Source organism: Poecilia latipinna, unplaced genomic scaffold, assembly GCF_001443285.1.
Source record: "Poecilia latipinna isolate Pla-1442-1.1 unplaced genomic scaffold, P_latipinna-1.0 Scaffold1111, whole genome shotgun sequence".
NCBI lineage: Eukaryota > Metazoa > Chordata > Actinopteri > Cyprinodontiformes > Poeciliidae > Poecilia > Poecilia latipinna.
The window spans coordinates 148857-176055 of NW_015113727.1; the positions used below are offsets into that span (position 1 = coordinate 148857).

The 27199-nt window shown below is 38.2% G+C and overlaps 1 protein-coding gene across 2 annotated transcripts in view; it reads right to left on the reverse strand.

Moving 5' to 3' along the window:
- Positions 1–25903, reverse strand: part of drd2a (dopamine receptor D2a) — a 50613-nt gene extending 24710 nt beyond the window's left edge. The window contains exon 1 of one of the 2 annotated variants that reach the window (XM_015052463.1): positions 25465–25903. The gene's annotated coding sequence lies outside the window, so the exon portion shown is untranslated. Of the gene's footprint in view, positions 1–7237; positions 7315–25464 lie in introns of those variants that run through there. The other variant, XM_015052464.1, reaches the window with a different exon arrangement.
- Positions 25904–27199: the final 1296 nt, after the last annotated feature.

Here is a 27199-nt window from a genome sequence, read left to right on the forward strand (position 1 = left end):
AGCTCGATTTTTTTTTCCACAGATTATCTGTTGCATATTATAACATAGTGATAGTTTTATTTTTAATAAGTTACATGTAGAATTACACAACTGGACACACAGAATGTGGTTAAACCAATGACCAATCACGTCACCTCTTGGACGTCTGCAGCTATTTAAATGCATCTAACAGCACAGCTGTTTGGATGAACACGACTCCCATGCAGGTTGAGCTCGCTTTTGTTCTGCCTCTACTATTCATGCAGGTTTTCTGCTGCCCTCTTGATATTTTTCCCCCTGAATGAATCAGATGCCTGCTACGAGCAATTGAGGCTTGATCATTTTAAAGCATGTTTGCAGACAAATAAAAGCCACAGTAGCCTGCTGGAGAGCCTGAAGCATGCCTGAAGACACGAGGTTTCCCGGCAGAGCGGAACATTTCAATGACATTGTCAATACTTGTCATTTTCCCTGTTGGTAGTTTTAACGCCGAGGCCGATCAGTTTATATTGACTGACTGCTCATATCACATCAGTGCATGTCTGCAGGATGTTTTTGCCTTAATGGTCCGTGTGTAAACTAAACAGCCAGTCATCAGTGCATCCCACACATTAAATATAGCAACAACAATCAAGAGGTGGCCTTCGGTTTTCCTCTGCCGGCTCTAAGCAACAAGCAACACAAAGTCACGATTACTTTGAAACTGTAACACATGAAAATATAAATTAATGGGTTAGTTAAACACAGCTGCTGAATTAATTGCAATATTTTAAGAACCGTGGAAAATGGATGATATTGCTAAAGTCGATGTGTGACAATAAGATTCCGTCCATAACTAAGACCAAATTAGGTTTAGCTCTTACTTAAAACAAAAGCAATCTTAAACATTCAACACTACAGTATTCTGAAGAAGATAATAGTTGTACAATATATGCCTTGGTGCCTACGCTGTGCATCAAAACCCAGCCTTTGCATGCACAATCTCAGAGCCCCCAAGAATAACCTCATGACAATCACTTCTGTTTTCTTATCTTATTTTTCCCTGGGACAGATTTTCTCAGCTTTTGATGTAAACAAAACTGCTTTACTGCTTGTGCACTGTCTGGGATGTGACACATACCAGATGGTTATGGGCTATAGAAACAGTCAGTTTACCTTGATGTGTGCTTTGCTTTTTTTTTTTTTTTCTGGATCAAAGTGACACTGCTGCTTGATAAAAATGTGATACATGAAGCATAGAACACTCCTTTCCCCGCAAGTCTATCAAAGCTGTATGACATTGTTTTGTAATAAACTTGAATGAAAATAAAGAGTCATAAACTCCCCTTGTGTCTGTGCATGGCTTTATGACATGCTCCACTCTTTCAGCTAAATCTGTTCTTCACCTTTTATCTGCACTTTGATTGGAAAAACAGATTTGCAGTCTGACGCCGAGGCAGAATCAAAATGATTTTCCATCCTTAACTTGAGCCAAGCCATTTTAGCTTAGCAAATTTAAATTATTTCATAGCTAAAAAAAAATAATTGTATTACTTGTGAAAGTGTTCCTGCAGTTTCATTATGGCAAGACATAACTGTTATAGATAGTTGCATTCATTTTCCCTGTAAAGGTAGCAAATAGCAGGATCTATTTGGCTTAGTAAATTAAAATTCTGTTTTCACAATGTGTGTTTTTACATAATTCATGATCATTCTAATTAGAAATCTCTTCTAAACGTTGAGCATATTTGATCTGGGTTTGCTTTAAAATAACAGGTGGAAAAAACAAAGCACTTTTGTTACATTAAGTTTTACTTAAGAAGAATTTAAAATAGCAATGTTTCTTTCTGATTTCCTTCATGTTTGAGTGAATTGTTTTTTCTTTCATGCATCAAATGTTTTATTTATCACCATTTGGAAATTGGCTGCAAATAAACATCAAGGTTTTTCCAGTTGAGGTTTTATCAAACAAAAAGCTACTTAGTTCTTGTATTACCATTCTTTTACTCCTACTTCAGCACAACCCTGTATGGACTCTAGTTTTAGGGATAACTCCTGTTCAAACCCAAATTCCAGTGAAAAGCTTACACACACTCAGCACTGACATGGATATCACATTTGGCATGTTTATGTATTTTAAGTGTTATTTTAAACGTGAAATGATTGTGGAAAATCGTTTATAAATTACAAAAATAAGAATTTACGGCAAAACTTTTTTATTGTAGATTTTCTTTTGGATTCTTTTTAGTCTAAGTCTTAAATACAACGTCAAATATTTAGGAAAATGGACTGATTCAGAAGTCTTTTCTTGACTTTATGAATTGTGATGTGATTTGCAATCTCCCAGCATAAATCTTTTTGACTATTGTATGTTTCTTCACATCTATCTGCATTGGTTTCAATACTCTTATGCCGCTGGTTGAGGAATATTCTTCCGTTGCCGCCATTCGGGACTGGGAGCCTAATATCAATGGAGAAGCAGAGTTGTGATGACTCGCTAAAGGGGAAGTATTGGGCAGGATAGGAGGTTCTTAAAGAGACAGAGGCCAATTTAAAAGTGTCTGATAAGGCTATGATGCTAAGTCAAACTTTGTTTAAGCTGTTTTTGATATATATGCAACATTTCATAACAACTGAAGGTAACATAGTTATTATATTAATGTTGCTATAAAATGAATAGCTAAATGTGACCGGCAAATACACAATACTCCAATTTCAAAAAATGTTTATTTCGGGGAATATAAAACAGATTTTAAGGGAGCATCGATGTTATAGTGGCTGTTAGAATAATAAAAAAAAGCAAAATGCAGTGATGGATTTTACTGCATTGTGATCTGCCAATTCAGAACCAACGTTCAACAGAAAAAACTATAATGATACCTACTATGTATTTCTCTTAACTGGCCCAACACTATCGCTGTAGAGTTTCACAGCAGCAAAAAACTCGCTAGCAGAGAAACTTATATCACCGTGGCTACCAAATGTTAAAGCTAAAGCTCTAGTCTTTGGGACAACAACACCAAAAATTGGACATACTTACTTCAATAATTATGTACAAAGTTGTTGCAAAATACAATAAACAAAGCATAAGCTATCCCACAACAATTGAGGAGCATTTCAAACTGCTTGCATCTGAAATGCATGAAGCAATTTGCTGTAATGTACTATTTACATTAGGGTAAGTGCAAACAGATGAGTCAGAAGAGGACATGGTTTCTCATCAATACTGCTTTTGTTGAGGTTGTAATGTTCTTAAATCGCCACAAGGGGGGTTACAGCCTCAATGCCCAGAGACTTGCACAAAAAAACAACAAAAACTCAGCTCTATGTGTTTACGGTGTCATTGCTAAACATATTTTATTCATTTCACTTCTATGAATTCTCTTGTGAGTTGTAGGGAGATTGGTAAGTGACCTGAGCTGCATTGCTGTGAACCATTGACTTGTAAAGGCCAGAACTTTATGTATTCTTGTGTGACCTTTGCAGCCATAATACAAGCACCCTTTGTTTTTATTTTTAAGGTCCTTGAAAATCCCTACTGATCACAGCATTGCAAAGGACAGACAGTTCCTAATAGTGTCTGGTACATCTAATCCACAGCAGACTTTAATGTCACAGAGCCGATGAGATTACTCACATTTTTGAGAGGCTATTATGATGTGTTTGGCCTTCAATATAACTGATGAATTAAGGAAAACTATGTTAGAGTTAAAAGTTCATTTATTCAACCAACTCTCTTTGAGAACTAATTATTTAGCTCCATGCAGGAGCTGCTCTGGAAGGTTAAAAAAGCCTTGGGAGGACGAAGAAGGATTAAGTGAGGGGCAGTAGAAGAAGGAAAGGGAATTGGAGTAGGGGAAAAGCATGTTCCCATTAGGGCAGGTAAGCAATGCTCTGAGGCAGCTGCCTGTGTGTGTGTGCCCTGCAGATGCTCTGCGCTGTCTAATCTTATTTGTTTGCTCAATCTACTTCCTTCGTTGCAATATTTGAAATATCTCTCGCTGCTGACCTGGTAGGTAGTGCTTTCCTGAGCAAACAGCATTGGCTTCTATCTAATGTCTTGAATCTCTGCAGAGTGCAGCAAAAGGAAAGACAGAACACTCTCCCTATTTTCTAGGATTTTAAGTACTACTACCACTGATGAGCGAAGGGAAGAACACTGAATATCTCTTCACTGCTCCACTAACTGGTTGGTGGTATTAATAAGGTAAAAAAAAACAATTATACTTTGTTCTAATAGTAGATGAAGGAGGAAAAATAGGCAAGCTTGCCATTCACTGCAGATCTTATGAACAGTGGATTAATTCTGCATGTATTCACCAGTCGGTTGCAGAAGAAAACTACAGAATGTGTTACTTTTTTTGGAATATTTATTTATGGAAGTCTTTTTTAGATTTATCAACACTTACAATACAGTTTATATTTTACCAGGAGGCGATCTAACATTGATCAAACTGCTGCAGACCAGTTAGGATGCTAATGCTGATCACTGTCCACTAAAACTGCTCAGAGCAGAGATGTATGTGACATGACTCGCGCTTTCTCTCACATGACAAGGATAGTCTACCAAATGTGCCTGACTTACTGAAAGAACTAAAGGATAAAAGGCTAGTGGGGAGAGGCTGTGCATTGATTTTGTTAGGAAATATTCTACTGAGAAACCTTGGGCGCCAGTCATTCATGTGGATGTTACGCATACCACTACCCTGAGCGTTGTGGTTCTCCTGGTACGCCATTTCTCTAAGAATAATATTCCCTGACTCCCATGGCCTCTTTCAGCAAAAAGTGGTTCTGACAGGGTTTGAGACGCAAAACAATGAGCTTAGAGTCAAGCAGGTGGTCCTAATGTTATGCCCCATTTTCTTCTTTTTTATATGATAAAATTATAACATGGCAAAATCTGTTTTGTCTGGTTGAAGACAGATGTAAATCATTTCTGAACCTGTTAAAAATCATGTAATTGTGTGCCTTAAAACAGACAGATTGTTATTTTCTTTGACTTTATCGTTCCTTATTTATTGTCTTTGAAGACTTGCATCAGGGCCAGACCAATCTGAGGGACAAATCGGAGGTCAGGGTAAGTCATCTAAATGGGAAAAACCTTTTTTGCATCACAGTTTCTAACATGCATGTTGAACACAAAGTATGATCTTTCAATGCTCATTTTTTAAATGCCAGTAGTCTTGGCTTTGTTTTTACTGGTGAGATTAAGAGGCTTTTTTACTCAGATTAACGTCATGACTAAAATTCCTTGAACTGAACATAGAAGGAAAATCATTTTCTTCTCTTTTCTACATCTATTTTGTCTTCCACAGTCACTTTTTCCCACTCAAATGCATTTCTTTTTCCGTCTATGAATGCAGTACTCCAGATAATATTGGGTTAAACATCTTCCTTAAAACGCCACTTCACCGTATGGACTGTGGTTACAAGCGATCTAAAGCTTTGATTTTCAGACTAGCATATAATGCTCCAAGTCAGCGACAGTGACCCTCCAAGTGACCTCTGAAATCCAGAGTATTGGGCTCTGGATTTCAGCCAGACGTCAAACATTCAGACAAGCGTTGCGGTTCCTCTGAATTTACTGAATGAATTAAAGGACTTGGGATTGCTGTGCAAACAACTAAGCGCTTGGTGACAGATTTAAGATATACCTGCCGTCTCTGTAAACGTTCTCAACTTTGTGCTGCATTTCTCTAACGGACAGACAACGACAAGCTGGAGAGCTTACACCTTCAACTTGGGAGCCAAAGTTTTCAAGCCGCACAGCTCAAGCATTAAGTAAAATGGTAAAGTTGTTTATTAAATACTTTTAATCAATGCAAACGTATTTTCTAAGAAGATGTTTATGCAATTCAGATTTACTGTTGGCCACTGTGTAATTGAAATGGCATTGAGCAGCAAGCTGTGTGAAAAGAACAAGATTACATTCTGCATCTTAACACCAGGCTGCCACCTGGACTTTGTCTGCGGTAATCTTTTTATTAATGTGGTGCACTTCACATTTATTGACACTCGTAGTAAAGGCACGCCTTAAAACAAGAGTAATATTCATGGCACTAGTAAATATCTGCACATTCATTTTATGGGGGAGGGAATTATCCAAGGCTAGAAAAAAAAAAAAAGTCTGATTGCCAGTGCTGTAATTATCGGAATCCCTAAGGATACAAATTAAATTGAACTAAATCAAATTTTACTTGCAATTTATTCTTAATTAAGAAACAAGTCAACTTGGCAGATCAGTAGTCAAATAGGTCTAAAAATAAATACATAAATGCAAAGTACATTTAATTCTGAAACAGAATATTTACTATAAACAAAAGCAATGAAAGGTATTACATGTTGAATTATACCTTTCCTCCTGGTTGAACATTGATTCAGACATTACTAATGTTCCTGTTATATTTAAGTAACACAAACAATAAACTGGAAAAAAAATTACATTACTGTTATTAATGTAGCTTACAAATTAAAGCAATATTGTCAGAGTTCTAACAAACAGAAGTTCTCCTATCTCATATGTGTCTAATCAATACCAGTTTCTCTGTAATTACTTTCATTTCCTGCTTGCACAACATCTTTCTTTTTTTTCCTGTTTCCTTTCAACAACAATGACATTGTGATTCTCAAACAAAGAAAATGGAGGTTTCAAAATCAGCTAACCTTGTCACGGATCATTATTTTTGGCAGCTTTTATGATATTTAATCCTTTGAGGTGCAGCAGCAATTACCACCTTTCTGCTTCTCTTGTTTGACACTTAAATGCATTTTTTTTTATCCTGCCCATTTGAGGGCACAGCAGGCAGCAGAAGACACCCATTATGGGTATTACAGTACTCTGTATTGTGTGTTTTTTTCTCCCCTCATCTCAGGAGCTGCTGGGTATTTGGAGAGCATAAATAACTAAAATAGTAAATATGGTTTTTGGTAGGAAAACACACATAAACTAAGAGTGACCAGGGTACAACTATATCTTCCCTGATAAAAACTGAAGTAGCCTGGGGGTATTTTCCATCTTCGTTTATGCAAACCTAGCAACCAGCAAATAAAGTTTCACATTTATTTTAGCAAACTAAATGTGAAAGCTATGATGAAACCCAGTGGAGCATTGTTGATGGAATTATACGAAACTGTTGCACCAGTTATGTAAGTTATTACTATCTGACTTATAAAGTGTTTAGTATCTTTAACTGAAAGATATTGGGACTTTAAAATAGGCCTATAAAAATGCACACTTTGAACTTTTTAGATTTGCATGTAAAAGTGTAAAGTCCCTCACCTTTCCACCTTTGGCTTTGTTATAACCTTAAACTTGAATGTATTTTCTCTATAATGATTCACTTTTTTTTTCCCATGCATATTTCTGCCAAATCCCTCTGCTCTAATCAGCCTCATTCAGCCCACCTGTGCCATGTCTAATTGTCTCCCTGCCTCACCTGTGCTAATCTCTGCCAGTACAAATCCGGTGTTTCCTCCACACCCTCATGCGTCTCCAGCCCTCCAGTCATTTGTTGGCTTATTGGGTTATTGCTCTCCTTCCTTAGCAGTGAACAGTGCTAAGTTTACCTAAATTGATTAGGCAAACTTTTTGGACTTTCATCCAGTTAGAATTCACTCAGTTCCTTTTATTACTGCTGTTTGCTACACAAACTTCATTAGGTATCAATGTATGATACAATTTTCTGTCATTTCTCATAAATTCTTACCTACAGGCCATATACATAAACTTCCTTCCTGGCAGTGGTCAGCAACACATATATTTTCTCCCTGGATTAAGTATGCACAAGGGTTTGTTCATGAGTGAAAATAATCTTCTTTCAATTACCATAAATAATAAATCGATTAAAGCCTATTACAGGGTTTAAATAGTGTCACTCCAAACTTTGTTCTATGACACAGTGGCTACTTTTGGACTTTTACTCCAATTCAACTAATGAAAACACTCCTAATTTACTTTCTTTGTTGCATTTTATTGGAAACATAGCTAGACTTATTATTATTATTATTAATTATCCTGACCAAGGAAGCACATGCTGAAAAATTGCTTCCTATGATCCAGGGTTATATTTTTTTTACATTTCTGACTATAATCATTAACATTTTTAAATGTATTTATTTATATTACTGACTTATGATAAATGCCAAATAAACAATAATATAGAAAGTTACCAAAGATCCAACGGGAATCGCAATCTGCATGCTTAAAGTTACCCCTTGTACTGGGTTTTATAATGAAGTGGAATGGAAGCACAGATCCCCAACTAACAATTGATTGTGGTATATCTGGCAGCAAGAAAAGTTTAGCTGTGGACATTGAACAAGTTGCATCCAATTCTGGTTGCCCATTGGTATTTACTGAGCTCCTGAGACCAACCCGTTCTTCCAATGTTTGCAGAAGTAGTGTGTGTGCCCATGTGCTGGATTTTATACACAAGCGTCCATGGAAGAGGGCTGTATTCCTTTCATTTCAGGAGTAAATTGAGCCAAAAGTATCACCTGCAGCAACACAGGACCACGGAGCCTGAATCAGCAGATCGATGAGTGGGCTCTAACACCTTAAAACAGTCAGTTTGGAGTCTGCAAATGCTGAAAAGATGCACAGCTGTTCAAAAACCATTTTGCAGCCAAATTCTGCATTGCTTTCGAATCTGTGCCATTTGAGCACAATGGGATGAAAATGGACCACTCGCCCGTATAGGTTTGCCTCCTCAAACGACCACAGACTCACTCTGCAATGTAGAATTCATGCTCTTGCTTAGCATTTAACAAACTGCACCAAAGAAGCCCAAGGAAGAACATTGTGTGAGAGTGAAAAGATGGTTGGCATAACGTAGCTAAAAGACTGGAATAAGGATAAAGAAATGGTTAAGGCTGGATCCTCACTATTGTCTATTTTAATGGAATTGCTTCAAACCCTTTGAATTGATATCCAAAGCAAGCACCGGCATTTTGAAAATGTCCTTTTGTTTCCTTCCTCTCAGCTACCGTCCACAGAGACCTGCAAAGATTTCATATTACAACCAAAGAGATGTTCAACCATGAGACGTTCCTCCTACATAATAATAATTGTAGAGCAGCTTTACATTATTAAAGACGTGGCTCACAGAGCAGCAGCCACAGCGTATCCACCTCTCATCATTAAACAGGTTAAATGGCACAATACCCCAGACGATGACCCCTGGATCATGAGCAGTTGACCTCTCCTGGATGAAATCCTTAAATAGCTTGAGTGCTCCTCCTTCCTACAATCTTGCTCTCACATCTTACTGCGTATTTTTATTACCGGTCGACCCCAGCACTGATCTACGAGAGCAAGGGGGATATTATCAAGCTACGCTGGATGAGAGGCAGTTTAAAAAATATTTACATTAAAAATAGCATTTTTGCTTTATGTATAATTGTGGCATGTCTTGTGGAGTGGGAACTTTGCTCTATCACCTGAAATAACTCCCAAGTTACTGTGTGAGATCGTAACCAAAAGAGACTTTAATAAAATTAGTGGGGAACTTAAAAAACAATTACAAGGTGCAATTATTCTGCTACAGTGGTTCAAAACAGGTATTAATTTACCCAGCAATTATAACTATCCATTATCTAAACACATCAACCTTAATCACTTCATAATCCGCTCTTGGAAAATAAAGATGTTTTGTTTTCTCTGGAGCTCAACTAATTAACACCAGTGTACATTTTAACTAAAAAAAACAACAAAAAATATGATTTCATTGTTATCTTTTGTTAAATTGAGCCAGATTATGGCGAGGAGATTAACGCAAATTTTGATTAATCTCTTCTTTGATCGATTTACCAGTTAAAGCACCGTCCGATTCAGCACGTTTGTGAGTTGCGAACTGATAAAAGCCAGAGAAAACCAATTACCAATGTGTCTGTTTGCTCCAGAGTACAGATGACAGTTCTTTGTCAGCTTATTAAACCACATTACAATAAAACCCCCCACAATTAACAGATTGGCCTTCAGGTGTGACCTTATTTCAGGTAGAATTTCCTTTTCTAGTTGTACGACTATTAAATTGAGAGATTAATATATTTATATAAATGTCTTTTTCATACTTTTGGCAGCTTTAGGTTGAAAGTAATATTCTAATTTTACCAGCATGTTTCTTCTGAATGTAAGTTGTGAAAAATCCCCGGTCATTCAGAACATGATGCTTAATCAGAAGACCACTAGACGTTTTGGAGAAGTTTCGCTTTTTGTAAAACATGTTCAATGATATCATTAAAGAGCTGAAGTACACTGTGTCTGACACTGATATAATGGAGTCAATAATATTTTATTTTACCCTATGACAACACGACAGCCTTTTCGCTCATCTGTTATACTATCAGTCAGAATCTCAGGTAAGAATGACTGATTTTGGTCAAAGTCAATGACTGTCCTGTGTCCTGGCGTCTGTCACAGAGACATGGTTCTGTGTTCCTGGAGAACCAGACAAAAAATCAATGTAAAAGTGTAAAGTCCCTGTCTGCTGGCTGGCTGTGTAGGAGGTGGCTGCTATGACTTTTACAGAGCTGAAAATAAACCTGCTCATTCAGTGTACCAATTACTGTGTCATTATCCTGCCACTGCAATTATGGGTGCTTTTTCTCTGCACTCAACATCATGAAGGTACCTCCCCCCCCCCCCAAGAAAAACCCCAAAAAGGGCATTTTTCTTTAAATGGAAGATGAATCCCTGTTAATTATATTTTCAGAGTGATGATTTTTTTTGTTTTGTTTTGTTTGAAAGGGACATGCAACGATCACAGTTTTATTTGACTGTTTTTGAGATAAATGTATTAAAAACTATATGATTGTAAAATATTTAAAATGTGCAGTGCTTTATCACCCTGATTCTGAAAATGCAAAGCAGCTTGTTTTTGAGTTGGGAAACTATTTGTTCATTTTACTGCTTTTCTCTCACAAAAAATGTCTAAAATGAGCTACAACCAGATTTTATCTAAAAAAAAAACAATGTTTCCTGTGGGTTGGATGAATTTTAAAACTGGCCTGAAAAAAATGGCTTTAGAGTATTGTTGGATATAATAAGATGGAATGAAGAGGGTCAAGTGATCTAACACTAGCGCATGGCTGAGCTGGCAGCGGAGGAAGTCTCAGAGTGTGTGTGTGTGTGTGTGTGTGTGTGTGTGTGTGTGTGTGTGTGTGTGTGTGAGAGAGAAAAAATGGCATTGAGCTACAAGTTATTACAAATGCACAGTTGAGACAAAATAATTCATAACCCTGCCAGATTAAGCTCCAAAATTATTTCTGTTGAACCAAGAAGATTGTTTTTTTTTCTGACGGGAAATAAGACATCTGTTTTTCAAAACAATCATAAAACACAGTAGTAGTTTTGAAACCAAGCCATGCAGGTTTTTGCATGTTTTAACTGGTATTTTGATGATGAACTCCAGGCCCACTGTCTCTCCCTAAGGATATTTTCTGTCATCCTTGTTGTACATCCTTTACACTGATCGTTGCAGGAGTTTCCATGACTACAGGCCTCTGCAAATTTAAGACTAAGTCCTTAAATTTGCAGATGATGCAGTTATTGTTAGTCTGCTGAATGGTAATGAGGACAAGCACTGATCTGTGGTGGGGGACTTTATCAAATGGTGTGATGAAGCCTAGCTATACTTAATCACTGCAGAAAACAAAAGCTTCTCCTCCATTGGAAACCAAAATTGACAGTGTAAACAATGTGGAAGAATATAAATACCGTGGAATTGGTATAACGTAATTTTACAGCAACGTTTTTGCCTTTAAAGTGCAATTAACCTCTGTCTGAAAGCGAAGCAATGCCTCTGGCAAATGTTGCAAAATTCCAGCAAAGTGGGCGGAGCCAAGCGACACGGCCAAGTGCGGGGATGAGCAGGGGACTGTGATTAGGATAAAAGAAGCACTGTGGTCAACTTTTCCACTTTGTTGCTGTATTTATCGATTTTTCACATTCCTCTTGTGACTTTTTTTCAAAACAACTCATGATAAAACTAACGACTCTTATGGCAACAGCACTCTGCAGCTCGGGTGCAGGCAGCCTGTCTTAGCGAGCAGCCAGCCATTAGCCGCCATTAGCTTCTTCGGCGATTAATGCTCACCAATCTCCACAACACCGTTCACTATGCCAACTCCTGATGCGCCGTAGGATGGTCAGGGTAATTTTATACCCAAAGTGACAAAGTTGTACCAAGCTGTGTCACTGCAACCAACAGGAAAATTCAGCTGCCTAAGAACCATTTGACCGAAGAGGCTTGTGGTGCGATGGTGTAGCGATGTCCATTGTCTTACTGTTTCCATTTAGATCCACATAAATTCAACATCCATCCAAACCAAGCAGTAGAAAACTGTTTGCCTCTGCCTATTAACACCTGAACAGAATGATGGTTGACCTTAAATAACCCATCCTCCCATCAGACACTCAGAACTCAAAATTAAATACGCCCCCTGGTGGCGATAAACACCAGAAAGGATAAATGGCTCCTACAGATGGTTTTAGGCAAAATAATGCCAAACCAAAAGAATTACCCAGAAATGTCAAAAGATAAAAATAAAACCCAAAATGACTTATTTAGACATTATATCAGCAAAAAAAAAAAAAAAAAAAAGTTGATTTGGGGGGGACTCACTTTTAAAAGAGCCTCCAAAGACTGTTGTTAAGTTGCAGGTTTTTTTTAGAACTTATTGTAACATTTTCCATCATCGCCTGGTCTGGAAATGTCACACTTAGGAAATAAAATGAAAAATAAATAAATAAATAACATAAAATAGCCATGTGTTTCCTATGCAATATCTTTATTAAATATATAAATGGGATGTTATTCTTCATGGATACTCGTGGACAGTGGCTTGCATATGAATGTTTGTCTTTATCTGAACAGACAGGAGAGGATTTCTCAGAATTTGCTTTGGGTTTATTGTACTGAAATGCACAATGATGAAATGTGATTGACACAGAGATGGAAAAGGGGGACAGAAAGGGAGAAATGTGTGGGAAATGTTTAAAGTGAAAGTGGGAGGTACGACTTCTTCAGCTAGAAGAAGCAGAAGGAGGTCGATGCACAGACCAGGCACCCAACTGTCTCCTTATAACTATGTTAGAAATAGCAAAATGAGAATTACAGTAATCAATGTTGTGTATTATTTCTGTAGCAGTGGGAATGTGGTGCTTTTCTGTATCAATTGGACAGTTATACATTTCTTACAGATTTTTTTATTATTATTTTTATTTAGCAAACACATCTCACAGAGCCAAACATGTATTGCTCTAGCTCTGATTTTTTTTCCACTAACAATAGGGCATATCACATTTTTTTATTGTAGGATGTGGGTTTGTGAATCTGAATGGAGTAAATCAATGACAGAAAACATGCTAATGATGCCACACATCCTACATGAATATTAGTCTTCACGCTAATATTAGCATTTTGGCTTATGCATTAATTTCAACATACTGAATGGTACAGGTACAGTTTAGTCAACATGTTTCTGACTCACCACAGGTTATTGACTACATTGCAGCTTTCTTTAGCATTAATGCTAATTTTTTGCATCAGAACGCTTGATTAAAAACCGACGGGCACACTTTGGCATGCCCCTTAAAATTTCTGCAGGAATTTTCTAGTTTTTTTACATACTCTTCAACAAGTTACAGTCTGTGGATGTGCAAACCTACCAAGAGGATAGGATATAGTGAAAGACTGGATCTCCACAGAGCTTTAATTTATTTCCTTGTTCCCAGGAGCTGGACTCCATAGAAACATTTCCCTTACAGGAAGTTTTTCCACTCCAGCATCAGGAGCTAGTTTACAAACAATGCAGTCAGTACTTTCTGTTTTAACCGGCCCCCAACATATCAACGACTCTAAAAGCCCACTTCACTTGCTTGGCAAACAGCTGCTTTTCTCTGGGGCCAGGCAGAATAACAGAAAACAGCCAGATTAATGCAATTGAAAATGTTAATGTTAGCTCGATGTTTCGTCTCAAATCAAAAGCAATAGGACGGCTTGGATCAATATTAAGGTTAAATTAGAAAGAGCAGGTGAGGAAAATGAGCTTACTGACTTTGCGCTTTCTTTTCTTGAGTTGCATTCCACGTTTTATTATTTTCAACCGAGGGTAAGAATGCAATTTGCAATGTTTTTTTCTGGATGTTCGAGACTCATTGACCATAACACTGAGCGGAGCAATCTTTGATGGACATTTCAGATTAGATTTTACGGAAACAATAAAACTTCTCAATCTCTTGGCATTATCTGGCAGCATGCTTCACTGATTTACAGATTTTACAGAGAGCTGGTTGCTATTATATCTTATGATTTCCTTTGTATGTCAAATTTTTGGGGTATTTTTTCAACCTAATAGAATAGCTTTGTATCAGGACGAACTAAGTGAAGCTCTCCCAAAGAGCACTCTATGTGAAACTTGCTAATTAAAAAAGTTTCAGGACAGTTTCATTATGCAGAAAAGAGCCACAGCATTTACCCCTAGAGGTATTGCTGTTTTTGCACAATAATGTTTTATTGTTATAATCTATCTCTCACTGTAAATCTGGCACTTAAAACTAAAGGCTGTTTGTCCTGAACCATAGAAAATACCAAGGGTTCTCAAATATTTTTGTACTGTTCTTAATTATATGTAAAAGAACTTAACATTTTATGCACTTTCTGTAGTTTGAATAGCAAGGCAAACATTTGGGGGTGCGTAAACGCTTGACCACACAAAGCTACTTTCTAGAGCTGAAGTCTCCAGCTGGAGAACCACTCCTCTGGGCTTTCCCAGTCAGCTCCTCCAGACTAGCAGCAGCAACCTGGTAAATCTGCTGAGCTTATCATACAAACCACTTCTTAGTCCAGCGCCCCTAAGAACAGCTGCAAACGGCATAACGAAGGAACACTGTAGTGGTGACATGCTAACGGCGCAGCATCGGAAAAGACCAAGAACTTCTCAAAGAGGCAGAGGCCAACTTCAAGGCATAAAATTGCAAAATCAAATTTCTTTTGTCTTTGATGTACGCAGCACTTTTATAACAACTGAAGGTAACATGACTGTGCTATAAAATGGCACTATGTGCCAAGAAAATACATAATATATTCCTAAACCTGCACCTGAGAATTTGCATTTAATGTACACATTTCACACATACATTGGAGCTGTCACATTGGAATGCAGGTGGAAAATGGTGAAAACAAATGGGATTAAATTGCGTCCAACCACAGCCCACATGAAGACAAAAAAAATGGATGAAAGAAAATAAAAGTCTAACTTAAAGTTTGAATCAAGACCGCATCAGGACTGACTCTGGCCTTAACAGCTGCAATAAAAAAATCCACCCATTAGGATATAAATTGTTGGGCATTCACCCAGTGGAAGGAGAGGACAGGGATATTGGTAACAAGCCTCCATTGACCTCATTAGGTTCTAGAGAATCTCCAACTAAACAACGAGGTTTGTCTCTTGTGCACAGGACCTAAACAAACAGGCAAACACACACACACGTTCACACACCCACTCAGACAAACCCCTTGCCAGTTTTCCATTGCACATTGTGATCCACAAAGACGTGCAGGCAAGCAATGGATGCAGGTGTGTGGAAAAAGTAAATCAGCATGCACGGTGGCTCTGCCTCTGCTTTTTCCTCAATACTCAGAAGAGGCTCATAAGCTTCTTTAGCTCTCACGCTATCTATTTGGCTGCGGCTGTCTTGTGTACAGAATAACTAAATAAAAGTAGGCTTCAAGCTTTTTTTATCTGTGTCTCAACTTCATTCACAGTCAAATCAGGCAGTTTATAATCTTGCAAGAATCCTAGTCGTAGCTTGATCGGGGCAGGATAAAATGTACGGAGGAAAAAACATCACACTTACCTTAAGTAAATGTCAAGAAAGAGGTGATTACACTTCCTCTCTGTATTTAATATGATTCAGTAATTGTCAGTATACCAACAATTTGTTATTTTATGCATAAATAATTTCAGATTAATGTAGTTTAACAAACTTCATAATGGAGATGGTCTGGCCTGCATCAGTCCCAATATTGGGTGTCGATGTCAATGTGCCCAATCCATAAGGGCAGATCTGTTCACTCCAATTCTATGCTTTGTGCTCTGACCAATGTCCTACTGTATTATTTATTTAAATTATATTTAGAATTCATAATTGCACTTTCTGAACCATTTGAAAGAAGAAGGTATGTTGCAGTTTAATTTTACGTTTGACCAAGGCAGTCAACCTACTGTTTCTGTCAGTTTCAGTTTCTTTATCATTTTTTTAACTTTACATTGTTCAGTCAGTGCAATTAGGAATATAACAACCAAATCAGAATTGTGATGGTTTTACATTTGACCTAGCTTATGAGGCTATTGGTGCATTTAAGTATGCTGTACTGCTGCAGAGTTATCAAATAAATTTATAATTCAGTACATTTGTGTCGGTGTTTAGAAAGGGAAATCTTTTAAGTAAATTTAGCACAGTTTTACTGCATCAGATAGAGATCTGCCATTACTAACCCTCAGATATCTGCATCATGTCAACACTACTAAGTGTATACATAAAACATCTCAGAAAACTGAATTTATGTCATTAAATATACTCAAATAATGAAACTCATGCACTCATCTACTACTTTGTTGTGGAAAACCTATTCAATTGCTTGTCAATATATACCATGAGTCCATCGATCACAAGGCAGTGACTCGTTGTGTAGAAAACTTCTGATTTAAGCGACTGAACTCACCATGTTTGTTGCTACCAGACGGGATCGTCTCAGTCTTATAGAAACTGTTTCTGGGCAGGTATTGTATGTGGGTTGGAATTTGTATCTATAATTATAAAATTTTATAATATCTATAAAATGGAGATGATGAGATGAGGGGGAAAAGGCGACAGGAGATAGGTTCTCTTTTAGCTGCTTGTTAGCTTATTTTGTAGCATACAGTGGGAATGGACAAAGCTACACTTTGGGTAATTTTGGGTAATTTTCTCAAGGGAGCAAGTAAAGTCTAAGAAAAAACATGTGCCCCTTACTACCAAATGAGCATTGCTTCAATGCCACAGCCTACCTGAGTATTGTTGCTAACTATGCCAGCAGCTTTATGATCACTTTACTGCTTTCATGCCCATTAGGATTCTTGAATGAAGAACTGTGTAACCCAGGGTGAAAAGCTTCCGGTTTTTTATGATACAAAGAGTCTCTTATTATGTTCTGGACAACTGTCCAGTCAATAACTTTGTGAGCTAAGCTATGATAATAAAATAACCTTCTGCTTTAAAATTGTGTTCCTATTGTGAAACTATGTTGCAGTAGAAAAACAATAATCTGGTTTATTTGGGATGTTTTTCGACTACTCACATGGGAAACGGCTAGAACTAGGGATGCAAAAGGTGTGGGCTGAGGAATCTTAACACTCATAAGAGGTGGCAGACCTGGAGGACAGTGCAAAGACTACTATCATAGCAGTAGAAGGAATAGACCCTTAGAACCATATTATCAAGGTAGGGTTTACTGCAGCAGACATTGCCCAAGGAGTGAGCCATGCAAAGATCACCCTTAGTCTTCCCAACACACTGTAGTACAGCGTAAGACAAACACCGAGATAGTGCACTCTGACAAGGCACAACCAAGTAGCAGGGATATGAGGGCCTCGTACGGCCTGGAAGTCCCACAAGTCCCGATAGGAGCTCGCCACAAATTAGCTGACAACAGCAGAGCTTAAAACCCTAAGAGAGTTCATCTTCCAGACTGACAAGTAGCTGAGGGCAAACCAGCCAGACACAATGATGGTTGACAAGGAGCCGAAGAGGGCAGGTAAGACAGATGTGCCCATCCAAGCTTACAACAACAAGAAAGCTCAGACATAAAGTAGATAGAGCAACAACAACTGGGATGTGGATGAGAAATAGTTTAAATAATAATAATAATATCTTTAAGGCTCGTGAAACCAAGCAACACGTCTTTTAATGAATCCTATTGCTTGTTGAGGTAAACGCATAAATGTTTCTCAAATACAAAGCATTGAGTCACAGAATCTGCGACTCACGCATAGGTTTGGGTCTGCCTGTTTGTCAGTTTGTGTATTTTTATTTTTTCAAATGTTTTTTTTTTTCCTCTTCATTTGAGTGATTCTGGACTTAAATCCAATAAAAAAAATCAAAATCAATCAGAACAACTGAGTATTACATCAAACCTGCTGTAAATAATTAAATACAGAAATGCATCTATGTGAATATACTGTACAGCATATGCTCCTAGTGTTAGGGGATCCTTTTGGAAGAATTACAGCATAGCATGGATAATTAACCTCAGGTTGCTTTGAGTGAATCAGTCCACTGACAAACAGTTTGATGTAAAGAGTCACAATCCAACACGTCACTTAAGAGTCCATTTCCATTTGGTCTGACCAAGTAGGATGTACATACAAAAATGTTAAAAACAATTGTCATAATAAAGTGTTACGAAAGATCCATCTTAGAGTAATAACTTAGGGACACATCGTCCATCCTGGTCGTTGATCCAGATCTCATGCCGGTGTTAGCCAACACCAAGTCCTGCTGGAAACTGAAGTGATCATTTTCATAGGGCTTGTCAGGGGAACCATGAAGTGAACACAGATTTTCTGGCAGATGACTATGTGACTTTGGACATGGAAAAGAAAGAAACACAGCGGACAAACACCAGCAGCTGACATGGCTCCACAAATAATCATTAATTGTGGAAACCTCACTCTGGGTCTCAAGCAGCTTCAATTCTATTAGCGTAGCACAATTTTTTTAAAAGATTGTGATGGCTTTCGTTGCCTTTATTTGAAAGTAGCCTGACAGGAAAGAGGGTAATGAGAAAGGGGGAAGACATGCGGCAAATGTCGCCAGGGTGGGAATCAAACCTGCAACCACCACGAGGACTAAGGCCTCCTTATGTGGGTCTTGCTTTGCCCCTGCACCACCACAGCACCCCATCAGGGTAGCACAATTTCAGGAAAATATAATCATTTCAATAAGTTTGTTAACATGGCGTATTAAACATTTCTGATCTTGTTTCTAGCTCAGGAGAAGCTAAACACGGAGAACTTAACAACTGTTTATGATACATCTGTGTGTCAGAGACTGTCTGCTGGAGAACTGTCAAATCAGCATTGTCCCCATTATTCTGGCCATAATATACAATCACTTTATTTCTAATTATTGGTCATCTAACTTTCTATAAAACTGAATTTTGGGTATGCATTAGCTGTAAGCCACATTCAGAAACATAAAAATCAAAGTTTGAAATGAATCACTCTCTCTTTGATGACTCCAATAAATATAATGAACTAGATGACTATGAATAAATTACAGGAATATATTCAATAAGCTAGGTTACTCTCTAGCTTATTGAGATGCACAAATGTTTTTTTTTTTTTTGTCACTACAAAATTAACAAAATTAATTCCTGCAAGAAATAAACTAACAATGAACCAAAACAGCTGTTTCCACCTCCATTTTATTACCTCTACCAAGAGGAAAAGCTCAGTTTTTGGTCGCCAGGCTAATAAGATCACCTGAGAATGTATTTGTCATTGTCTCTAAAGCCACCAGAGATAACTATTTTAGGAATAAAACTACACTCAGCAAGCTAAAAAATATATGTTTTTATGAACCACTCCGGTACATAATGGATCTTTCTATCTCTACAATGAAACAACCCGCTAACAAACATGTTACAGAAAATGCCCAACTTCGCATACTTCTAGTTTTTGCAAACTGAAATAGTTATTACAGTTCTAATTGTTTGGAAGACGATATCTAGATGTTTGTTCGTCTCCTGAAGCAGCCATGTGTCCCTTCCTTCTCTGCTCTCTCACTAATTCGGCGAGCAACCATGAAATCTATATCAGACAGACAAAGCAATACGGTTAGGCTGTGCCAAGCATGAAAGCAGAAGATTGGTTATTTTTCAAAGAGGTCGAAGCTACTTCTGTAACCAGGACTGATCGACTTGATAAAATGTATCGAATGTGGTTTTCCTGATTGTGATTGATTGTGGTTCTGTTAAAAGCTTGGCTATATTCAGACCTTAGTGAAGCAGATACAGAAGGATATGTTGAGAAAATAATTTATTAAAGCTTGGACCAAAAGGTCATAAAGGATCTTGGATTGCTCTTAAGACATGACAGTCACGGGTGGTTAGGGAAAATGTCACGGAAGGGGCTGTTTCCTTTTTCTTTATTATTATTTCACAGTGCTTTTGAGAGGGGAACATTTTTCATTGTGATGCATGTTTGTTGTCACGCTCCTATGAAATCTGACACATCACCATCCAGGAGGGTGGTCACTATTTGACCCCCTCCTTAACCCTTTCATGCATAGTGGTCTCTTCAGTGGACAGCTGTTTAAAAGCTATTTTCTTGTGCTTCTTGTGGATTTTTATGTTATAAATGCACACAGACCACTGAAGTGGACACTAATGCATCACAAAATACACCATCATCTACTGGCCATCAGCTGCAGATGCAAGAAATTGTTTTTGTTAAATCCAATATGGCCGACAGACAGAAAAGCATGCCAACCGACCCGGTCCCTCCTTCTACTGTAGACGATTCTTACAAGTAAAAAAATATATTATGACGTCAGATAACCCCTAAAGAACAATACTACTGATGTGTTTTTCAAATAACAACTTTGTATTTGGAGAAAAATACAAATGATGACCTAAAAAAAATAAAGTCTATATATATTTTTTTACTATTTTTTTTTTCCTAACTTTTTTTATGCCTTAAGAAAATAAAAAAAAATTGGGGAAAAAATCCTGACACAAAATATCATAATTCATGCATGAAAGGGTCAAATTAATCGTTTGATTTTCACCCTGTGATGGATGGAGCAGGAGATGAGCTTGTAGCCCATCTCCTGCTCAACGGCTGACATTACTATTAACTTTCCTAAAACCAAACACTTTAACATAACTCTATCAAGAGAGCCAGAAAGGGACGTCAAAAACGCAGTCAGAATTATGCCAAAGCTTGTTAGCGGCAGCAGAAAGCATCTGTTAACTTTTCACCAAAAATTGTTGGAGATGTAACAGAATTTACAGAAAGTATTTTGCCCTTGTATATGTGAGTTTCTTTTTTTTTTTTTTACTGTTTATGCTTTTTTCACATTTGAATTGAACTGGTTATCAAACTTATTTTAATACCAGGCGACCTAAGTAAACACAAAAACAGTTTTCTAATGATCACAGTGAGACCATGTCAAACAACATGGCCCCAATGTGCCAAAGTAATTGCCTCCTAAAGGTATTGCCTGGTTGTTTCATCCCTGATGGAAACAACTGCCAACATTTGCAATTTGGTTGAATAAAACTACTTCAGTGAGAAAACCTGAACCAAAATTCCTCCACACAGATGCATTGTGTTTATTTGTTATTGATATAACAACTTCCCTAATGCTCTGAAACATTAAAATGTGAAATGAAAAAGCAAAACCAAACAAATGTATAAATGTCAATTCATTTCTTCGTGGTACTGTGAGCCTGTATGAATAACTTTGGCCTTGTAAAGAATGGAAAAGGCAAAATTAATTTGTACTTGTGCGTTCCATTATTGTTTTTTAAATCAGTCATGATCATTCAACACAGAGCAGAAAGCTAAAAACTAATTTCTGACGACTATTCATGACCCTGAGTATGTAAAGTGACACTTCTAATGAGTGGTCATTTCTACCTGTAAACACTCGCTTAGAGGGATTACGTATTGGGTAAACCTCTTATGGACTTCAGATGTTGGGGACCTGCTGGTAAAATTGTTTTTAAACTATTCAGATAAAGTCTTGAATGGTCAACGTCTTCATGTTTCAAGGCATTCAGAGCCAACAGCAAGATAACAGGGAAGGATTTTTACTCTCCTGGGAATTTCTGTTCCTTCTCTCTAGGTTTGCTATTAATCCTCATCCCATCGCCTCTGCTTAATACTCATCTCGACACTTCCACAACAACGCGTCCCTTTTTATTGGTCCAGATTGTTCATTAGCAGTTCCCCCGGTGGTGACCTCGGACGAGTTTTTAAGACGTCACCTCTGAATTTATATGAAGCTCTTTCGTGTCTACAGCCAATTAGGGCATTTTGAGCTTTCCTGTGCGCGTCGGCGTTGTGTTTCTGCATTTAATACACACGTGCAAATATGATCGCAGTAAAAGCTGTGATGTGTACCAACAGAGACACTTGACTGTCAAACATTTTCACACTTCTCATGAGAAAATTGGGTGGATACCAGTGTTCACCTTAGCAGAGGACTGTTACAATAGAGAGTAGGCAGGTCTATTATTATTATAAGCGCCTACAGTTTTAACTGAATTTTAAATGGGCTGTTTGTGTTATTGTTTTTTCACTTCGGTAGCGCACTGTTGCGATAAAAGTTATTTGTATCTGTTTTAATGGTTAGTCTGTTTCACACATGTGTGTGTCACACTGAGGAACTGTTGTGATAAATTCTATCTAGCAACATATGCTCCACAAAAAGTGCAGAAATGTAAGAATAAGAGCAAAAAGCACCTTAACAGTAGCATAAAATCAATCCTGAACACTCCTGAGGTGGCAAAGGTGTTTTTGTACACTAAAAAGAGCAACATAAGATACTTGTAATAAAAATAGAAAAGTCGACTTTCCTCACCACACAGCTGTTATGTGCAGCACAACAAGCTCATAATAGAAAGCTCACTGGCTTTTTAATCTAGCCATTCATTGTCAAAGTGTTGTGCAAAGAATCCTGGGAGCAAACACACAATACAAACTTCAGGAAGGAAGACACCAGGTCAGGATTTGAATCAAGGACCTTCTCAAAGACATGCAGTAGTGCTAGCAGCTGCACCACTGTGCAGACTTCGAGGAAGTCCATCATCCGATAGTTAGAAGAGAATGAAAAAACTGCAAACCAAAAGATATCCACCTTTAGTGGCATGCCTTGCAAAGACAACATTAACCAGTAAAGCGTTTTTGCAGTGAGACATCTTTTAGCTAAAGACGTTTGAACAAAACAGTGTGACGTCGCGTCACTGGTGACAGAACGGGCTTAGGCAGCTTTCTGTTAGCTTGAAAAACAGGCAAATCCGAGTACATATTTTATTTGCTCCGGCAGACTGCAGCTGGCCCTCACTCGGTTCAAACGGATTTCCGCTTTGTGCTGGGCAAGCAATCACGGCGGTTTATCTAATACTTGAGGGGGGCTTGAAAAGATAGCACTGTACATTGAGGCAGTGCTGAAGCGAATAATCCTGCGCTTCATCGCACACGTTGTTACTCTGATTGGCTGCAGGTCTTTTCATTTTTGTCCAAAGGAGTTTTAGTTGGCAGCAGATACCATCCGCTGGAAATTGAAAATTAAGACAGAGGGCGTCCAAGCTCATTTTGAATTGTCTAGTGATGCCAGGCAAGCTTTCTGGACTATTTCATTCTCGAAGGCTTATACGTCTCAACTTTAAAAGCTTTACTTGTACCAGCACAAACCTGACCCAATTTCTATCATACACAACTGTTTGCCAAGTCCATTTGTGATGTACATGAAGCTGTTCATGTGTCAATTTAAATATTAAAGCTGTGTTAAAAACCAAAAGCCCTTTGAGCAAACACCTAGTTTTTTTTTGTGTGTGTGTGTGTGTTTTGTTTTTTCTTTTCAATGAGCTGGCCACTTTTAGGAACAATAGCTTGTCACTGTGGTTTGCTGGAGTCCCAAAGCTTTCGAAATGCCCTTCTAACCCATTCCAGAATCTCAGAGGACAATGCTTTTGTTTTTCATTTGTTCTGCGATTTCTTTCAATCAGGGTGTGATGTGATGCTTTTTAAAAATATTTTAAGGGAACTTCACACTAGCAGACACTTTGTGTTTAAGTGGCTTAGAGATTTCACCTGTTAACAGGTAATCAAGCCTGACCTAAAATTAAGCCAAACAATGCGGTTAATCGCAAGTACCTCATGATTTGTCAAGGGAGGCAATTATTTTTTCTGCAGAAGGGCAAGTCGGTGCGGAGAGCTGGTTTCACTTAAGAAATTAATCATCATTTCAAAATTGTACTTTCCATTAGCTTCCTATTACCCTCCTCAGACACTAAATTGTGTTCAAAAACAGAATAAATGTGTAGCAGGGCACCTTTTATAATGTTATTTTACATGGTTTAAAAGTACTTTTGTAATCAGCACCGGGTTTTATAGGGGCAGTAATTAACAACTCAAACAGAAACTGAATTTTTACCCTCTCTTTAATTCTTCTTCCTAAGAGGGCAATTCTTGAAAGCATTCATGTCTTGACAAGAACTGCATCAGGCTGCTCAGTTGAAGCTGTTTAGTTCGCAAAGGAGAGTAACAGATAAGAGACAGGAGTGGGTAGAATTCAATATTTGTCTGGGCGCTGTCACCGGATAAACACCGAACACACGCACGCACACGCGCACACACACACACACACACACACACACACACACACACACACACAGGGCGCAAGGAGCCAGTCTCAGCTTATCCCCTGGTACTTACCTGAAAATGCTTTCGCTGAGATTAGAAGATGAATTCCCTGTGTTCAGAAAGCATTGAAATTAGGGTTTTGCTCATTTATTGGGGGAAGAAAAGTCTTACAGCATCTGCACTAGTTTCCCAAACTGGTTCTACTGCAAGCTAAACTGTGCAGACCAGAATACTGGCAATGGGCAAATTCTGCTCAAAAGCACATTCCAGTTTCAAGGAGCGAAGGGGGAGGTGATGCGGGTATGATTAGAGCCTTCAAGAGGATGGCATAATTATGGAAAAATATCTAACTTAAGAGCTATTTTACTGTTAAGAGAAGAACCTGGATGTAGGTTTCCATGCAATTAAAAATACTCAAATGAAATCAAAAAAAAAAAAAAAAACTTATATAATCTTGACAGTAATCACAAGTTGTTCTGGGGGAGCTGCAAAAATAAACTATCAATTTATTTCCTTCTCATTTATGTAGCCTTCTGCCTCCAGCCTGTTAAAACCTGCCCTCGGCTCAGAGTGGGCACCAGGGGGGAGGTTGCGCAGTCGGAGCAGCTCTCACCTGCCCGCCGCAGAGTCTCTCTGTCTCTGCGGCGCTAAGGACCCGCTACCCCTGTAGTAAGAGTCCAGCTCTGATTGCCAGCTGGGAACAAGCAAAGGGTGGGGAGGCAGGCTTAGAAGAAGAAGAAGAAGAAGAACAAGAAGTAGAAGAAGAACAAGAAGAACAAGAAGAAGAAGAAGAAGAAGAAGAAGAAAAACCCTCGAAGTCCTGGATCACCACAGAAAATTACCTAAATGTTTCCTCTCAGTATCGCATCCAGCAAGAGTCTGTCTTTGAAGCAGCACTTTCATACAAATTCCCACCTGAACCGTCAGTGCGCTCGCTCATTCACAGAAAACGGAATTTTGCAAGAGCAAGATGAAAGGTTCATCAAAGCAGCCTTTGTTAAATGTATGTTTTGGGTTGGGGTTTTTTTTTTAAGTTTTGTAGCGACAACAACGTTTGGAGCACAAGAAAAAACAAGAAAACTATCTTACCTTCACGCCATAAGTTTGATTGAATCCTTTATAAAGGCACCGACAAATAAATCCAAAGAAGTCCAGTTAGCTCCCTCTGTATCTTCTATTTTCTTTGCACATTTTTACTCTCAACTTGAACGACCCGGATCGGTAGTGCGTCAGTTTGAGTGCGATGCATTTAGTTCAAGCTGATCCGAAAATGTGCCAAAAAAAAAAAAAAAAAGCTCTGCCGACAATGTTTTCAAATTGCTGGACAATTGGTCTCTCTTTTTTTCTTTTTTCTTTTTTTTTTTTTGTTACGTAAGTCTAATGTCAACCGAAGATTGGTTTTCTTTAATCTCGGAAGAAGTAGAGCAGACGTTGAAACTGTGAGCGCGATGCGTGAGTGTCCAGGAGCTTTACGCACGCAGCGGAGTTACCTTCGGTACTGATGGAGGCGGGAGACGCGGGGACTGTGAAGAAGTGTGGAAAAGAAAATCAAGGCGGGGTTACATCTGTTTAATCCACCGCGGGGAATCATGCTTCTGTGAATGTCACCGTCGTGGGAGACTCTGTTCCTAATGTTTGTTTAAGACTCTCCAAGCTGGAGTGTGCGCCGCTTTTACTCCTCATAGATGGGAAATTCAAGCATGTATTTAAAGCATTTTCTTTTTCTTTTTTTTTTTTTATAGATTCTTAATACACTTGTGCTGACGGTGTGAGAGCAGCTCCTCATCAGGGTCACAATGAAGACAGATCAGCCAGTATGTCAACTTCTAAGTCGTCAAGAAAAGGATATTCGGACAGTATATTCAAATATTTTTTTGAAAAGTTAATTTATTTCAGCAGTTCAGCTGCACAGATTAATTACATATTTTCAAATCTAAATTCCTGTTGTGAGGATTTTCCATGTACATTAAATGAAAACAGCATTTAATATAAGAAGACTGTTAAATCACTAAAATAAACATTTTCAAAACTGAAATATATGTTTGATTAGATTCAAAGCTTTTCACAGACTCATAACATTAGGTCTGGATTTTGACTTCTCCGTTATTGTGCATGAATCTGATTTTAATGATTCCACAGTCGCTCTCACAGTTTGTCTGAAGGTACAAATAATTTGCAACCCCTAACATGTTTTTTTTTTTGCTTTTTTTCCTTTCACGTTTACTGCGACTTAAGGCAAACCTGTTGTGTCTTTCTTTCAACAATGACATTCTTCTTGTCACTCTCCCAAACCCTGTTGAAAGACTCCTCTACCTTAGCTTTCTGTAGCTCCTCCAAAGTTACCAGTGGTCACTAATGGTTCCTTTCCTCGCCTTGCCTTTTTGTCAGCTTAGGTGGACGGTCACGTCTTCGTACGTTTGCAAGTGTACCGTACTTTTTACAAAGTGATATTAAATGTCACTCGGTGAAATGTTCAGAGCATGGCTATTGCTTCGTAACCCAACACTGACTGCTTTGTCCTGTTAATTACATTCCTCATTCTTCATGATGGTGTTCATGTATTACTGTTCTTCATTAACTTAATGAAGTTTGTCGTACTGTCAATATGTTCGGCCTTTTCGAGGGGTGTGAATGCTTGAGGAAGGTCATCGCAGTTACTCGGCTGTTAATCTTTGTTACTGCGAATGTAAATGACAGACTGCAGCGTGAGAAAACCAGCTGTGTCGTCCGAGTCCAGCCAATAAAACAACACAAACTTGTTTTTCATAATCACATCATACATGCATTTGAGGACAAATTTGATACAGACACCAGCTTTGCTACG